The following is an 18,537-nucleotide window of genomic DNA, read 5'->3' on the forward strand; positions in this document are numbered from 1 at the left end:
AAAAAAAAATAATTAAAATAAGAACACTGAGTGCCTGGACCCCAGATCTTTTTCATCAGCATGCTGTGTGACTCTACCAGGTCCAAGAGTGCTAATTCCTCTTGCCATAGAAGAATATTCTCTTCCCTCCACTGTAGATTCATATCCACTGGGTTATATGACTGCAAACCCAAATCTCAGGCTTGGCATCGGTGTCTGTGCAGTTTGGGGGCCACATGTGAACACAGAGGCAAGGCATAGCTCACCTACAGATAGAGGTCCCCATTGTCCTGATGTGGAAGCCACTTCGACACCTGGGTCTCAGGCTCCCTCACCGGCAGATGCAAGGCCGTTTAGACCACTTGCCACAGGGTGACTGAGGAGTAAGAGGCAGGATTATTGCCCGAAGTGCGGGGTCCTGTGACTGAGGTGCTCAGCAGGGGCTCCTTAGGTGAGCTCCTTGGCGGAGGCACGTTTTCCTGTCCCCTGCACATTCTCACAGCATCCTCTTGACGATGTAGTTGCTGACATCCATGTTTTCCTATCGGGGAATCTGAGGCTGGGAGAGGTGAAGAGCGGATTCACACTCTACCTCATAAGTAGTAGAGTCCAGATCAGAACTTAGACCCCTATACAAGCTAGGAGCTGCTAGCTTTCCACAGATAGGAATGACCCCTCTTCAGTGAAGTACTTTTATGTAACTCAGGTAGTTGCACTTCAGGAAAAAAAATCATTACTGCTACAATTACAAAAACTAAGAGGATTTCTGCGTAAAGAATTTACTGCAGCAAGAGTTGCAATATGTACGTGATCGCAGTCAATACAGGAAGGTCAGACTGGAGGATGTGGGAGGGCGTCCTAGGGACCTGCCACTGCAGTGGGACTGAGTCTGGTTTCTTTTCTCCCTGCTCTATCACACTTCTGTCTACTGTCCAGCTTTTCTCTCCTGTATTACATAATATGTACATGTTTCATACACACATATACATACATACATGTAATATGAGAATAAAATCAAGTAAAAATAAAAAAATGAAAGAAAAGTCTTCAAAAATACAATTTAAATATGACTGGACAAAAATATTGATGGGAAGAGGAAGCCTTATGCCATCTTTTGGAGGAGAAAGAGTGTGCTAGAGACTCGGCATCTACAAGAGGAGTGTAGGGAGGCAGGGAGGCAGGGGAGGGAATTTGGAGACGGTGGAGCAGCATGATGGCAAGCTGGGAGGATTCTAGAAGGCAGGGACAGTGGTCACACAGCGGCAGGTCTCACCGTGATGCCACATCCTCCCTGGTGCCTCCCTGTGCCCCACTCTGATCCGAGTCCCCCAGGTACGCCCTCGTGTGGGATGACATGCCTGTTTGACGGGGACCTCTGGGTTTTCCCACTGCAAGTTCCGTTCCTGGGAGCCCACCGAGAGGCTTGGTCACCTGGCCGCCGTGCTGCTCTTTCCTGTCCTGTCGCTGAACGCAGCACAACTGAGCAGAGTTGGGTGTACGGAGAAGCGGAGAGAGTGTAGAGTCACGCGCTGTGTAATTTCTTTGTCTCCTTCATTTTCTTATAACTATTTTCCGCCATTAGGCAGTAGATTTCGTGAGTGCAAAAACTATACAGGGACTTGCCCATAGTGGGGACTCACGTATTTACTGAATGAAGAGATGCTGGACAGGGTCAGACGGTCAGGCTGTGCACGTGTGAAGATAAGCGGGCAGAGAACCCGGGACGTTCCATAGCCGTCACAGGAAGGCCTGCAAACAGACCGAGGCTGCGGGACACCATCCAAGCGTATTAGCATTTGGAAGGCCATCGACCCCCTTCACTGTCTGCGAAAAGCTCCCCGCAGGCACAGTTGCACATCATTTTGCATGTAGATCTGAAGGTTAGAGCAAGAGTGGCAAGACCACATCCCATCGGATAAATCTGGCCAGTGGCACGTTTGTAAATAAAGTTTTATTCGAGCCCCACAAGGATCATTCAGGTCATTCATTTGCCTATCTTCAGTGCCTGCTTTCTTGCCTGAGGGCAGAGTTGCATGGTTGTAATAGAGTGTGATGGGCCTCCAAAGTCTCAAGGATACCTTTGGGCCCTTTACAGAAGACATCAGTGGGCCCCCAGTTAGAGGGTGCGGAGGGAATGTGGGTGTCCAGACACAGGACCATCCGCTGCTGTAGTGGCTTGAGAGCCGCTGAAGGGTTTTAAAGATGACAGCAAAGCTCGCAGCCCCCCTTTGGGGATGCTGGCTCTGGCCGTGCGGTGGAGGTATGGAAAGCTTAGGACTGGCAGTGGGGGGACCTTTGTGGCCATGGCCCAGAGGCGGGACATTAAGACTGAACTAGGACGGGGCTGGCGAGGAGAGCGCGGATTTTCAGATGCCTGCCTTTCCCACTCGCTCCCCTTGTCCATACACCCAACTCTGCTCTGGACGTGCCCCCGGCAGTTACATTCCGCACTTGACCACGACCTGCTGGGTCCCACACTGATATTGTCAAATCAGCCCCTCTCAGGCTCGTCCCTGGCAGCGTGCAGAGCTCTAACCGGGGAATTCACTCAGACGCTTCTGCTTTGTGCAGTGCTGGCTTTAAAAAGATCTAAACGCGAAAATTGAAAAAAAAAATTTAAACCCTGTGGGGTTCACAGAGCGAGTCAAAGAGCAAGAGCTTATTGTTGGCATTCAAAACAACCATTGCCTTTGAAATGTGAGGCCTTGACAGTTCTGCATCAGGATAAAATTAGGATGCAGTGAGATCTAGCTGCTCACCCTCTGTACCAATGCATCAGCCTTTGTCTGTGATGCTGGGAGCACTGAGAAATAAAGAACAGCACGTACCCTCAGATGTACTCTCCATGCCCCGGGAACCCCCTCTTCCCATTTTCTGTGTCAGCGCACAGGGGCCACACCTAGAGAGAGATGAGATAGATATTGGACGTGAGTGCTCATCCCACATTTACCTTCAAGTTTTCCCTCCACTTGGAAGAACTTGTACAATTACTTGGCATAAGCTGTGCCCTGAAGGAACAGCTCCACCAGTGCTGGGCTGCTGCGGAGTCCGAGAATGTTCGGAGGGGTGACACGAGGTGGGACGAGCCTTGGGCAGGGGCACTGCACAGGTCATGCTATGGTGTGGATGCTCCTTGAGAACACAAGGCTAAGTTAAAGAAACCAGTCATGGAAGACCCCAGATTGTGTGATTCCATTTATATGAAATGTCCAGAATAGGCAAATCCGTAGAGACAGAATTTGTGCCTGCCAAGGCTAGAGGGAATGGTGAATGGGGACTTGACGTTTTACTTTGGAGTGATGGAGGTGTTTGGGAACCAGATAGAGATGACGGTTGCACAACATCGTGAATGGACTAAATGCCACTGAATGTTCATTTTAAAATGGTGAATTTTATGCTCTGAATTGTCTCTCAATAAATTACTGTAAAAATGGAGAGGAGGAAGAGTAGGAGGAGGAAAAGGACATGCCCCTTAACGGACTACACTTCTCATGGGGTTCACGAGCCATCTTTGTCCATCTCCCGTGTAGAACTGTCTCCTGTAGGTAGGTGGCCATGTTAGTCCTGTGTTTTGTTTATGTCTTGCTACCACATGCCATTGAATTACTCCCAAATCTCTCAAATCCACCTATTCCTTTCTTGTCTTGCTGTTACCCCTTTTGTCTGGGACCTTTCTGTCTTCCCGTGTGTGTGTGTGTGTGTGTGTGTGTGTGTGTGAGAGAGAGAGAGAGAGAGAGAGAATTTACACAGGCTCAATTTTTGTTGTTCATTTTTTTTTTTCCTTTAGTAAAAGGTGGTAATGACGGTGTGGCATGGAGTTTGGTGAGAGTCAAGTGGTATTGTGTGTGGCTGACAGTTGCTGCGTACGTGCCCTGGTAGGTCCTGGACTAAGGCTCTTTATGTGTTTGGTATACCATTTTCATCAACATCATCACTACTTTTTACACTTCTCTTCAGTTTGCTCTATTGCTTTGACTCATTGTTTTCGTCCTGTATGTTAGGTCAATTTCCCTACCCTTGAACACGTCTCGTGTATGCTGTCCTCCACACCATTGTGTGACTGTCCCCTGTGCCTGGATCTTCCTTCCTTTCCTCAGAGTCAGGCTACCTGCAGGATCTCTCATAGCACAGTCCCCTTCAGGGAAGCTGTGAGAGGACTCTGGCTATTTTCTCAAAGGTTTCTTAGACTCAAGGTGCATGAGGTGGCCATGGGGAGTGAGAGAGGCAGAGACCCTCAGATCCCTGCTTGCCCTGGCTGCTGAGCCTCTAGCAGAAATTCATAGCTGCACCTGCAACGATGTGTTCCAGGGTTGGCTCAGGGGACTTCACATCCTGGTCTGCTAAATTTTAACCATGCAAATATTTACATTAACATGACCTACCCTTATTCTCTGATCAAATGCCCGTGTTGGGTAGGACATTCCTGTAAACGCCACATCTGTTTACTGTGGCTTATCCAGCCTCCAATTCCTTGCCCTGGGATGGACCTGCTCCTTGTGCATGGTCTAGAGCTTGGGTGCTGCTGTGCGGTCTCCTGTTCCTCTGATCATTCAGGTTGTATCTGGGAAGGCTGATGAGGAAAGAGGTCTCCACAGAGGCTGAAAACTGACAGTTGCTGCCTTTGTGATCCCTTGACAAATACTGTGACTTTCCAAACATCCAAACAGACAAAATTTTCCCCTCTCCCTATCTACCTCTTTATTGGAATTTTTGCCTTAGATCTGGCTGAAAGGGAGTATATAAGCCCATGTCTTGGCTGGGGTGCTGTGGACAGTGTTTGGCTTATTGATCCCTTGAATAAACGCTTATTCAGTACATGCTCTGTGCCAGGAATTATGCTAGGTGTCGGAATGTGAGGTGAAGCACACGAGCTCGAGGCCTCCCAAAGTTTACCACAGAGTAGGGATTACACATAAGAAATTACTATCAGACAGTGTTATAAGTGCAATGGTAGAAATCAGTGTGGGAAGGAACATAGAGCCATCTCCCTGGTGAGGAGTAGTCTGGGAGGGCTTCCTATAGGAGGTAACATATGAGCTGAGGTCTAAAGAACGGAGAAGAACGAGCATTACAGGCCACTAGACTAGTCTGTGCAAAGGCTCGGAGGTGAGCGGCAATGTGGAACATTCAAGAAAGTGAAAGGGCAGGGGTCAGTGTGGTAGCTGGAGTGAATGGAGAGTTCTGTTGGGTTAGGAGGGACAGGGAGAGAGGAGAAAAGTGAGAAACGAGGCTGGCCTGATGTCTGAAGTGTCTCCCTGACCCCAGGGTACCCAGAGAGAGTCCCTTCCGTGCCCTGATTGTTGAGAGGGCTGGAATCACAGGGCCTTCTGTGTTCTAGCTCCTCCAACGCTGAACAGCAAATCACCACCCCTGAACCTTGGTGTCTGTGTCTGTGAAGAAACACAGTGGCCTCGCCACTCACTGGGACGGAGCACTGGATGTGGAGTGCAGTTGTTCACGGTTGCCCTGTGGCCATCAGTCCCTGGAGATGCTGATGCCGCAGGGTGCAGGAGCTCAGCCTGTCTGGCCTCAGCTCACAGCCATCCAGCCTGAGAGGCGGGCCAGGGAGCAGGCAGGAGGGGCGGCCAGCTGCACTCGGCCATGGCAGAACACTTGGGATTCTTTCCTGACTCCTTCAGTAGGGGAGAGAGCTTTGGCTCCAGACAGATGCAGATTTGGCTCTGTTCTGTTCTCCTCGCATTTTATCACTTCTCTCACTCCCAACATTGCTTGTCTGTTGTGCACTAGGATGTTCCGAGCCCCAGGGAGACACCCAGGCATGGTGAGCCAGACAGATGTGATCTTTGCCCCTTGCCATCTAATCAAGAAGAAACGCAATAAATGCAATATTTCTAATTAACAAAGAAATGCAAAAGTAATGACCAGGATTGTCAGAGCAGCTAGAAAGGACCAGTAGGGCCTGGCCAGGGCTCCTTTACCACAATTGAAATACATAGTTTAAATCTTGGCTCTCCTGATTATCAAATGGGGAAGTTCTTGGACTTGCCTTTGCCTCAGTTTCCTCATTTGCAAAAATATGAGGATTAGGGCTAAACTATGCAAGAAATGGTTTTGAACTTTGCCGCATCAGAATCCTCTGGGGAGATCTTAAAATTGCCAGTGGCCAGAGCAGTCAGGATTTCTGGGGGTGGGGCCCAGACACCTAAATTTTCTTAGAGATGTTTCGGTGATTCCAATGGACAGCCAGGTTTTGGAACCAGACCTCTAGCCCAGTGCTTCTCCTACTTGAATATGTCTGTGAATCACCTAGAGTCTTGGAATATGCAGATTCGGACTCATTAGCTCGGGGATGCAGGTGGAGTGTTTATTTTCTAACGAGACTTGGGCAGTGTTCTCAGCTCAGGCGGTTTTGTCCTCAGTGGACCTTTGGCAAAGGCTGGAGACATTTTTGGTTGTCAGAATTGGAGGGTGAGGACGCTGTTAGCATCTAGTGGGTGTAGGCCAGGGATGCTGCCAAATATCCCACAGTGCACAGGACAGCTTCTGTAACCGAGAAATTTCTTGCCCCAAAGGCCAATGGTACTGAGGCTAAGAAATGCTTTTCCCAATGAAGCCGATGCTGCGGGTCCACAGACCACACCCCGAGTGGCAGCAGAGTCCCCTTCTCTGGCTTGGCCACAAGGACACTGGGCTAAGCTACCCAAGGGAAACTGAGAATTTGTCAAAGTGAGCTAACAAAATTAGCAAAGATCAGTCTTTGTTCCTTGTTAGGATTTTCGTGGAAGGTAGAGAGGATTCACCAGCCCCCGATTCCTGGCATTAAAGACATAGCTGTTGGAACATTAGTAAGGACGGGGCGTTCAGAAACCAAAGGAGGACATGCACACAGCCACCGGACTTAAGCAGCAAATACAAAACGAACCGAAGAAGGCAAGGGCATGAATTATTCACAGGGCTGGGTGTGAAAAGTGTAGTGCAAGCCTTTTTAACACTGTTTGAGATCGGGATGAGGAAAAATGGGCAGAGACTTGATTGTTTCATTGACTTCTGCAGAGGAAACCCAGAGTCATCAAATACACACACAGAGCAGAAGAATTCACACGCCACACTTTCCTCCTTTGCTTTTTTTTTTTTAAGATTAATTTGTAATTTATAGCTTTAATGACCTGCCTAGTGATGGAGCCGAGATCTGGATTTAGGATTCATAACACAGTGACCCTTCCAGAGCTCTCCAGAGTGTTCCCTCCACCCCGGTCACCCTCATTGTTTCTTATCCAGATGAATGCAGTGGGCTCCTCAGTCGTTTTCTTGAGTTTACTCTGTCAGCCTTCCCTTCAAACCATCTCCACACTGTGGCCAATGGGAGGTTCCTCAAAAGAATGTCTGATTGGGGCGCCTGGGTGGCTCTTTCAGTTAAGGGTCCGACTTCTGCTCAGGTCATGATCTCGCAGTCCATGGGTTCGAGCCCTGCATTGGGCTCTGTGCTGACAGCTCGAAGCCTGGAGCCTGCTTCCAATTCTGTGTCTCCCTCTCTCTCTGCTCCTCCCCTGCTCATGCTTTGTCTGTCTGTCTGTCTCTTTCTCTCCCTCAAAAATAAATAAAACATGGGAATAAAAAAAAGAATGTCTGATCTCTACCAGCCTGGGGAGAACTGTCCATTGGCACTTTACTGATGTGGATGATTAGGCTTCCCAGTGCTGCATCATTGCTGAGGCCCTCTGAGCATGATCAAGGGGCCCTTGTGGGCTCCCAAGACTTGCAGGAGGTCCACGAGGTCAAAACTATTTTCCTAATGTTGAGACATTATGTGGCTATTTCATCGTACTGACAGTGGGTCTGATGGTGCCAAAGCCATGGTGGATGCAAGCGGGGGTGCCTTGGCAGGAGTCAGTGCATTGGTTACACACGCTGCCACTGTTATCCTCATCCCCATGCTCTCCTAGAAGAGAAAATTAGCGAGAAAATAGAGCCAATTTTTCTTAAGCACGTCCTTGATAAAGCAATAAAGATGATTAATTCCAGGGAATCTCAACCCTTGGCCACACATCTTTTAATATTTTGCGTGATGAAATGGAAGTACATGGGAAATACTTCTGCAGCCTAGCAAGAGTATGGTGGCTGCCTCCAGGCAGAGCACCCGAGTGACCGCGTGCTTGAGTTGTGAGCTCCACTAGCCACCTTGTTCATGCAACAGCATTACTTGGAAGAACCACTTATAGATTATAATTACGCAAAGTTGGCTATTTGGCAGACGTTTCCTTGAAAATGAATAAGGCAAGCGTGTTGCTTTAAGGGACACAACTGACAGTACCTGTGGCCAGTGCTAAAATTCAAGCTTTCAAATGAAAATTAGAATTTCAGAAAACTTGTATGTGGAACAGTGAGCTTGACAGCTCCCCAGTACTGGAATACTTCTGGATGAGGTTGGTGGTATGAACACATGTGGGATATATATCTTTTTTAGAATCATATAAATGAAATGTGAAAATATTTAGAAAAGATCTGCATAACTCAGGGAGCCTGGATTTTCTTCTTCTTTTTTTAATGTTTATTATTTGTTTTTGAGAGAGAGAGAGAGAGACAGAGACAGAGAGAGACAGAGTGTAGGCAGGGGAGGGCCAGAGGGAGAGGGAGACACAGAATCTGAAGCAGGCTGTAGGCTCTGATCTGTCAGCATGAGCCCGACGTGGGGTTTGAACCCATGAAAGTGAGATCATGACCTGAGCCGAAGTTGGATGTTTAACCGACTGAGCCACCCAGGTGCCTCAGGGAATCTGTATTTTCCAAATGATTCATCATGCATGATAAACCATTCAAAGTGTGAGGTGGACTGATGAATTTTAATTGGACAGATTAAAAAAATTATTGATATGGTTTCATATTCTACATTGCAGCTAACCTTTGAGAAATACCCCTTGTTGAGTTTTGGTGTAGTATCAAATAAGCCTACCCACAATTATCTGAAAAAACTACTAAAGTATTTTTTTTCTTTTCTAATTACGTATTGACATGAGTCTGGATTTGCTTCATACACTTCAAACAAAAAGCAAATTCTAACAGATTGAATGCATAAGTAAATGTAAGAATGTAGCTGTTTTTTATTAAGCCAGACATTGAAGGGATCTGCAGAAAATGTTAATGCCACTCTTCTCATTAAATTGTTTTTTGTCTTAAAAACTATGATTATTTAAAAATGAAGCTGTTATTAATATTGACCTGTAATGATTTAGTATTACTCTTATAAAGGAATAAATATTTTAAAATGTCATCAGTTTGAGTGTTATAGACATAATTCACATAAACCAAAGCTCCTTGGGGACTTCCGTAGATTGTCACTGTGAAAGTGGGTCCCTAGGACCAAGAGTTTGAACACTGCCATCTTACACCTTCACTACTGACACCTCTTTGATCTCTGTGTTTAGAGGGATGTGCTACTCTGGTTTGTAACCTGTAAATGTGCACCACCTCCGAGATTGTTGCATTTTGGAGAGTGATCACATTACATTATCAGCTGAAGTTTCCCAAGGCTCAGGAGTTTGGGAGTTTGGAGGCTTAATGACCTGCAGCATGGAAAAGCCATGCTGTGAAAAATAATACCAAACAGCTGGTGGGAATTGAATGATGCCCACTGAGAGTTGTCCTTGGATGTGTCAGTCTTTCACCCTAAACTTGTAGACCTGAAACTATCAACCCTCCATTAACATGGGAGCCAGGCTGGGCTGTATGTAGGTTATTTCTTTCAAGGGCATTTGTAACAGGTGGATTGAATTCTTGGGATTGCCTTCTCAGTGTTGCATCTTCTTCTTTTTCAGAGATGATCCACTAGTTGCCATCAAGACCCAAATAGACCGGTAGCCAATGAGAACGTTGGCCCTTCCACAGCCTACCTCCACAGAGCTACAGGCATTGTCAGACCTCATCTAGCCTCCTCAAGGGGTAAGTTGTCTTGGTCTGGACCAGATGGAGTCCCCCAGGAGGCTTGGCTAAAACATCTTCTTTTTCTGAATGTTTGAAGCCCTCATGCTCATAGGCACCCATCTGTTCCTCTTGGAAATGTGTCTTAGCCATTGGGTTTGGGATGATCTGGAATTTCCACTGCAAATGAAATATCTCTGCCCCATTTCCTCTGACACCCAGTTCCCACTTTCACAGGTGATGGGTTTGCTGAGAAGACTTAAATATGACGTTAGTGTTTCAGAGTTCTGTGTCTGATTGTAATGTGTGAATTCTGCCATTTACCCTCTTGTTCTCTAGTCTCCCAAGTCAAGGGAGCTGTGTGGCTAACGACAAAAGCTAAATGGAAAACAAGGAAGGGCTTGGATGGAAATTTATGTATCATGAAATGGGAGATTCCTACGAGAAATAGCAATTAGGCCAAGGGCTTCAGAAAAACTACTTGCTTCTTCCTGAATCTCTGCTTGATTTACCTGGAAATAAGAGAGAGGGGATATTTTGACTATTACTCAAGAACAAGCCAGATCAACGGCACCAAATACAGAGGGTAGCTAGACACAGATGGCCTCAGATACTGGCAAGTTATTGGCATGGGCAGTCCGATCCATGCTGGTCCACATCGCTAGGTCAGTAGCTGGAGAAGGGAGAAGGCAGACTGGAGATGAGAAGGTTTGGTCTCTTCCCATGTGAGGGACAGTGCTTGGCCTGGACGGGAACTGGACAAAGAACTAAGAATATGTCCTTCTGGGCAATGTGTCTTAGTCTCAGCACTTTTGACCTTTTGGGCTGGGTAGTCCTTTATTATGATGGGAATGTCCTGTAATTATAAGATGCTTAGGAGAAACCTTTGACCTTTACCAAGTAGATACCAGTAGGACCATCCTTCCCCCAAGTCACAACAATCAAAGATGTCTACGGACATTGCCAAATAGGTCTCATCCCTTAAGCTGAAAACCATCACTCTGGAGTCACTGTAAGAGTGGCATGGTTTTTTGCCTTGAAGACACAGGAATTGGTGACATGTAGGCCAGTGAATATCCTCCACCTCTGGACAGCCAGCTTTGAAGGTCATTGGAAGAGGGAGAGCTTGGGAAGGGAGTGAGCCCAGGGCCTGAGGCTCTTGCTCCACACTGCTCCCATATACAACCCCTCTCTCTCCTTTCCTGTGTGAAGAAAAGCAGAAATTCAACCTCTCTCCACCATAGTCCCCGTTAGAAAGAAGAAAATGCACTTGGCAGAGGTCAGTGGTATAATGTTTGGTTTATCCCTTGGTAACATGATATTCCAAGTATTGTGCATCATCCAGGACTCAGATTAGCATCCCTTCTCTAGAAAGTGTTTTCCGGCTACCCTGTTTCATATAGTTTCTCTCTGAAATCTTTCAGTATTTGACTAAAGACCATTTTGTGTTTTCCAGTCATTTTAACAGAGATTTTTTTAGTTCCTTTTTTCCCCACCCACTAGAAGTAAGGTTTCCAGGTCTCTTATTTATTATTAGATACAAGGAAGGTGTTTATTGATTACCCATCTTACCTCCATGGAGGTAGAAGCATGATGTTACTGATAAGGGCTACATAGTGGGTTCCAATCTGGACAATCTGAATAAGCATCCCTTTCCCCCAAATTATAAAAGGAAGAACTCGAGTCAAAAGCAGTTAGTAAGAAGAAAACATCTAGACACATCTGACTCCTGTAGACATGTCAGAGACCCATCAGATGCCATCAGTTACAGCCCCTTCACCTCTATTTACTGTAAACCTTTAGCAAGTCACTTTACTACCTTGAGCCTTAGTTCCTTAACCTGTGCAATACAAGCATAGCAATAGGTGCATTAGAAAGCTTTCATAAAGACGAAATAAGGAATGTGTACAGGAAAGACTGAGCCCCAAAGAGGCTCAAGAAAGAGACTATCTAATCTCCAGGGGTTGAATTTGGGTGGAGTGGGGGACTCAGCATGCATGTCATTGCAGAGAGATGGACCCAAGAATATTTTGGCTGCTATGAAAGTTTGGGGAGGAGTAGGAACATCTTTGTGGAAAAAAAAAATCTGTCTTCTACTTTAAAAAAAATCTAGGTAGTTGCTAGTTTATTTATATAAGCTTTCAAGTCAGATTTGTGTCTCTTTCCAGTGGCAGATTCTACAGAAAGAGCCATGAGGGAACCCACGTGTTTATAAATTACATTAAAAAGTAACTCTAAGAACTCCCCTTAAGTTCTTACCAAACACTGGGTTCTTCTTCAGCCCTTCTCTGATAGGATCGTGTGCGGGTATCCTGTATAGAATCCATGTGTCCCTCTCTTATAAGTGACAGATATTCTAAGTGTGCCGACATGTTGACAAATTTGACAGGGAATGACGGGCAAGTGATGCCACTTGGATAAAGTTTGTGATGTATTTTTATGATGGGAAAACTAGCCTTGTGCCTTTTGGTCTAGACAAGAAGCAATCACAGATGAGCTGGGATTGTGGTTGATTCTGTTATTTAAAAAGGTATATATGACAGCAGCATAGAGTGGAGCAACTCGAGTTGCAAAACAGACTCGGCTGAAAGTGCGTTCCTATTATCTCTGGGACCCGAGCCCATACTGATTCATTACTGAGGCATTCAGAGTGAGCTTCCTATGATGAAACCATCCTGATGAATTTGTGGCAGGAATTGGTGGAGGGTATTTGGTTCCCTGTCAACTTCCCAGATCCCAGAGAGGAGAAGAGGGTGAGCAGTGAAGGGCTGACAGGCCCCAAGGAGGCCCCAATGCCCAACAGAGGGAGCCCCATGTGGGGAGGGAGTCTGGTGTCAGGGTACATAGAGAAGCTCCGGCATGTTGTACATTTCTTCTCTTAAGTAACAGCTTTATTGATATTGTTGACATACATAAAATTTACCATTTTTAATCTAGATTTTATGCTTTATTTTATTTTCATTTTTTTTTAATTTTGGAGAGAGAAAGAGTGCATGAGTGGGAGAGAGGAGCAGAGAGGAAGAGGGAGTACTCAGCATGGGGTCCAATGCAGGGCTCGATCTCACAACCCTGGGATCATGACCTGAACCCAAATCAAAAGTTGGGTGCTCAACCGACTGAGCCACCCAGGTACCCCCAGATTTTATGCTTTAGAGCAGCTTTAAGGTACACAGTAAAATTGAGTGGAAGGTATAGAGATTTCCCATATGCCCCCTGATCCCACATGTGTGGAAGCTTCCCCTTCAGCAGCGTCTCTCACCAGATTGGTATGTTAGCTACAGTCTGTGAGCCTGCATCGACACATCATTGTCACCCAAAGTCATAATAGTCTACATCAGGGTTCACTCTTAATGCATATTCTATGAGCTTGGACAAGTGGATAAAGACATATATCTACCACAACAGTATCATGCACAACTCTAAAAACACAAAACAAAACAAAACCCACAACACCTTTGTGCTGAAACTCAGCATTTTCAAGTGTAGAATTCAGTGGTGTTTAGTATGTGAACATGGTTGTGCAACCGTCAGCACCATCTAATTCCAGAATATTTTAATGGCCTCTAAGGAGAAACTTGTTAGCTATTAGCGCTCACTCTTCATCCCTTCCTCCAGAAACCCCTGGCAATTACTAGTCTTTCTGTCTCCATGGATTTTCCTGTTCTGGACCTTTCATATAAATGGAGTCTTACAGTATGTGGCTTTCTATCATTGGCTTATTTCACTTAGTAAAAAGTTTTTAAGATTCATCATGTTATAATGTGTATCTGTTCTTCATTCTTTTTAATTGTCAAATAACATTCCATGGTTATGTAACACATTTTGTTTTTTCATTCATGGGCTGATAGACATTGGGGCCATCTTCCATTGGTTGACTATCATGAATAATAATACCGTGAACATGAATGTCAAGGTTTTTGTGTGGTCACATATTTTTCCTGGAGATTCTCTTGGAAATATGCTTAGGGCTGAAATCGGATCATACAGTGACTGTATGTTTAGGATTTTGAGGAGATGCCAAGCTGTTTTCCAAAGTGGCTGGACCATTTTGCGATTCCACCAACAATATAAGAGTTCCAGTTTCCCCAGATCCTCACCAAGACTTGTTATTGTTGGTCTTTTTGATGCATTCATTTACTCTTTCATTTATTCACTCATTAGTTAGTCATTGGGTACCTGTATGTGCTAGAGACTAGGGTATAATAGAAAATCACACAAGAAGCTTATGACATTTTGGTAGAGACAAATAGCAATTTTAGGATAATATAAATAAAGTAAAGATGCAATTATGTGAATAATTATAGGGGGGGTGATGCACAATGCTGTGAGATTGAATACCAGTGAGACCAGACTGTGTCCAGGGGTTTAGTTATGCTTCCCTCGGGGGGTGGGGGGGTGGGGGCAATGACCAGGCTGGGCAGTACCAGGTAATGAGAATTACGTGGGTGTTTGATTATGAGCAATCGTGTACATGGATACGGGTCTCCATTCTTTCTTTGTGACATCCACGTATCCACGTAGCCGAGTGGTTTGGGCAGCTGGATGGAAGCCATTGTCAGGCACAGGTTAGTTCCCTCCGTAAGTGCTCTGGTTTCCACTTGTAGTTTTCCATGCCCCCTCACACTGCAGAAGAGAGGTCCCTGGACAAGTGATGGTAAGGAAAACGTTGAGGACACTGAGGTAGGCTAGGAGTTGCTGAGTGCTTTCTGTGCGCCAGGTACTGTGCTAAATAATTTACATCGTATTTATTCCTTACGAGGATACTGCAGTAGAAGGAGGTCAGCATGAAGTTAGAAACAGTGAGAAAATGGGGCGCCTGTGTGGCTCAGTCGGTTTAGCCACTGACTTCGGCTCAGGTCATGATCTAACGGTTCGTGGGTTTGAGCCCCCCGTCAGACTCTGTGCTGATAGCTCAGAGCCTGGAGCCTGCTTCAGATTCTGTGTCTCCTTCTCTCTCTGCCCCTCCCCTGCTCACGCTCTGTCTCTCTGTCTCTTGAAAACAAATAAACATTTTAAAAAATTATTTAAAAAAAAGACTGAGAAAACAAGGCAATGGGAAAAAAATGCCTTGAGTTTATGTCTATAGGAATTGGGCTTGTGGTTGAAGAGATGATTTATGGCACATATTTCTAAGGCCACGTTTAGAAAGCACCTGAAACAGGTACTTGGTTTCAGAAAATATATTTTTATGCAATTTCATTCTGTTTATACTTAGAAGGGTATTTTATTTTGTGACTATGGAATGCAATTTCTTTTATTTCAAATGACTTCTCTGGTATTTAAACTAAATAGTTTAGCTTCCTCACGATATATAACAAACCTCCCAGTGCAAGGGCCTGGATCCCAAATCTGGCTACACATTAGTTTCTAGCCCAAGCAATAAATGCATACCTGGAGCAAATTCAAAAAGGGAAACCACTTTAATTAGGTTTGAAAGTGTCTCCAATCAGTTCCAGAACGGCTGTCACTGTATTTATGATGCACCTTCCAAACCGTAGCTCTTTTTATATCCAGCTCAAGTGAGAAGCCCCCAGAGAGACTGCGCGTGATTTCTTGAAACCTAAATATTTATCTCCCCCAAATAAGTCCAGGAAAATATGGACAAGACCGATGGAGGAAAGCTGGCTTACCTTAGCCAAGCCTGTCAGTTAGCCTCTATCATTGTTTCCACTTAATTGCAAGGGTTCTAGAAGGATTAATTCAATCAGACCTTCCTTGGACCATTTCCATAAGTATAATCTGACCCCACTAATCTGTCACACAAAAGTTACCTTCACTGTTACATTTATGTCCAAATGGCAGTAACACAGGGCCTTATGGGAGCAGGAGCTGGCGCTGAGACTCAGAGAGGGTAAGTGACTTGCAGAGTATCGCTGAGTTCTAAATGTCAGAACCAGGACTGAAGCCCAGGTCACTCTACTGCCGGGATTTTGAGCCCAAGGACCATACTCAAAGGAAACCATTGCAGTCAAAATAATGATCAGTCTTCTCATTTATGTGATTCCCAGCTGTTTTGAGGTTGACTCACCTGTTAATTTCTGTTGGAGTTTTTAGTCGTTGTTTTCCTAGACACAAATGTGAGAAAATATACAGACGGCATGGGGTTCAAAGTTGGAAAAGGGGCCTTAGAGCTTGGCTTTCCATTCCTCTGTGATGTGGCTTTGGGCCTCACCACTCCGACCCTTATTCTCTTCCTCTGGGTAGAGAGAATTCACACCGCTAGGGGGAGAGTCATTGTGAATATGACGGGAGAAAATGCTGTGTAAACTCTGAAATCCCTTCCATGTTACTTACTACCTTTAAAATCTACAAGAGTGTAAGTCTGACAAAAGAAGTCTTCACGGTCTTCTCTTGAGTTCATTGGAGATGTCGTTGTATCCAGAAGTCCCAATGCTGCTTACCCTTGGGTCCTCAACAACCAGCTCATGTCTTCCTGCAGGAATGGTGTCGTAGTTGCAAAGAAGGTAGGACGTCAAAGTTAGAACCGGTATTTTTTCCCCACTGTGTGCTGGACACCTACCAGCTGCTTTGTGGATGTCCCCTCACTGAAACAAGTCTGTGTGATTGGTGGTATTGTAACCTCACTTACCACGTGGAAACTGAGCACAGATTCCCTCAGTTTGCTCCAGTTGAACCAACGAAATGATAATTTCTTTAGTTCCAACTTCTTTTGCCCTTCCATTTCTTTATTATCAAGGTGATTTGGAAGTTTCTTTCCCCTAAAATCTTTCTTCTTAATCTGACTGTCAGATGGTGTAGTAGTCAGACTATGTCCCAGCCCCTTGCCCCCAAGATGTCCACATTCTCATTTCAAGACCTGTGAATGTGTTGCCTCACATGGCAAAAGGAACTTTGCATATATGACTAAGGTAAGGACCTTGAGGTCGGAGGATCATCCTTGATTATGTGGATGGGCCCGGTGTAACAGGAAAGGTCTAGTGTAATCCAAAAGTCAGAGAAGGAGATATGACAAAGCAAAGGCCAGAGCGTTTCATTTTAAAGATAGAACAAGAGGTCAGAGCCAAGGGAGGGGAGCAGCCTGTAGAAGCTGAAAGGTGAGGACTTAGATTCTCCCCAGGAGCCTCCAGAAGACACCCAGTTCTGATGACACTGCAGTTTTTGTCTAGTAAGACCCATGTGGACCTCTGACCTCAGAACTGTAAGGCACTGGTTTTTAATTCACTAACCTTGAATTGTTTTAAGCCACTGAGTTGTGGTAATTTGTTATAGCAGCTGTCAGAAACTAATACAGAGGGTCAGCCCAGATAATTGTTCATGGCAAACCAACCAACCACAAAACATCATCATAAACATTCAAATAAGTATAGCTCTACTGTGGATTTTAAACATTCAGAGTGGCACTGGATTGGGAAGCCAGCCAGTGAGGTCAAGGCCACACAGCTAGGGAGTGCAGCTTCTGGAATCCAAAGCCAGATCTTTCTGACCATGTCTACCCTCTCTCTTTATAAATATAGCCTGCATAGCAGCTCACCCAGGGGTCAAGGCTGGTTACCAGCAAAGCCAGACTTTTGGTGGTCCTTATTCTCCAAATAACATTTTCTCAGAAGCAGTGATGTGAATGCAGACTCATCCCAGGATGGTGATGCCAGGCCTGGCTCTCCTGCCTCCCCCATGTGACTTATCTCTGCAAGTACCTGAGTGTGGTGCTCATTCATCACTTGGGACTAGCTTGTCTGTACTCAGGATCTTGTGCCAGTGATTAATTGGCATACAATAGAGCTCAATGTGAAATAATCACTAATGAAGTGGTTAATGTTTGCGGAGTGTCCCAAGACTGCACTTTGATTCCTTGTCGCCACCACCCATCCTTGAACAGGAGTCCCGATAGAAGAATCTCTTTTGGTGTAAAGAGAAGCTAGGGTTGCGCACAGTTCGGGGCATATCCTGCAGAATATTGCGGTCCTCCCCAGGGCTGAGATCAGGGCACAGCTAGATGACGGAGGGGAGGGAAGGAAGCTACATGTGGGTGGGCACCATGGCCTGTACAGAATTATACCCAGTGCTTTCAGGTTTCTTCATCCTCACAATGACATGGTGAAGTATTCACGTTTCCTTTTCCCAAATGTGGAAACTGAAGCACAAATATTATGGACAACAGGACTAGAAGCAATGCTGGGAAGCTTAGAAATGTGGAGTCAGTGGTGTTAAGAAACAAAATTCAGCCGAGTAAATTTGAAGATCTAATTGGCTTTATTAAGCAGTCCGTGAATGAGGCAGCATCCTTTCTGGCAAGTAAAGAAAGGCTCTGAGGAGTTGTACAAAATGGAAGGTTTTTATAGGAAGGAGGGTCCTATTGAGGGAGGAAGTGAAAGCAGAAGAAAAGAACATCTTTTTGGGGAAAGGGACCAGCAGGACTTTTATCTTGCAGATTACCTCCCCAGGGCCCATAGGAAATTTCAGGAGGACTGTTCCTTAAAAGGTCACATTGCTGGGAGAGGTTGAAACTGTAATTCAGTCTTGGTTTGCTGTCCTGGGGGTCAGATGACTCTATTTTTGGCTCATTGTCGCTTTTTCCACATTGGAGGGAAAAACAAAGTTGTAATTCATACCCTTGGGTAATCGAAAGGTACTAAGTGTCCCCTCTTTCCACCTACAAACAGGAATCTTCAAATTCCATTGTTGGCCAATGCATAACATGTAGGTTAGGTGGACATGCAAATG

General features: G+C 45.4%; 1 long non-coding RNA gene across 1 annotated transcript in view; it reads left to right on the plus strand.

Moving 5' to 3' along the window:
- The window catches only part of LOC115280647, a 229,487-nt gene that overhangs the window by 119,378 nt on the left and 91,572 nt on the right, over positions 1-18,537 (plus strand). The window contains exon 2 of the long non-coding RNA XR_003903879.1: positions 9,753-9,876. This is a non-coding gene — a long non-coding RNA (uncharacterized LOC115280647). The remainder of the gene's footprint in view (positions 1-9,752; positions 9,877-18,537) is intronic.

Source organism: Suricata suricatta, chromosome 16, assembly GCF_006229205.1.
Source record: "Suricata suricatta isolate VVHF042 chromosome 16, meerkat_22Aug2017_6uvM2_HiC, whole genome shotgun sequence".
NCBI classification, from domain to species: domain Eukaryota; kingdom Metazoa; phylum Chordata; class Mammalia; order Carnivora; family Herpestidae; genus Suricata; species Suricata suricatta.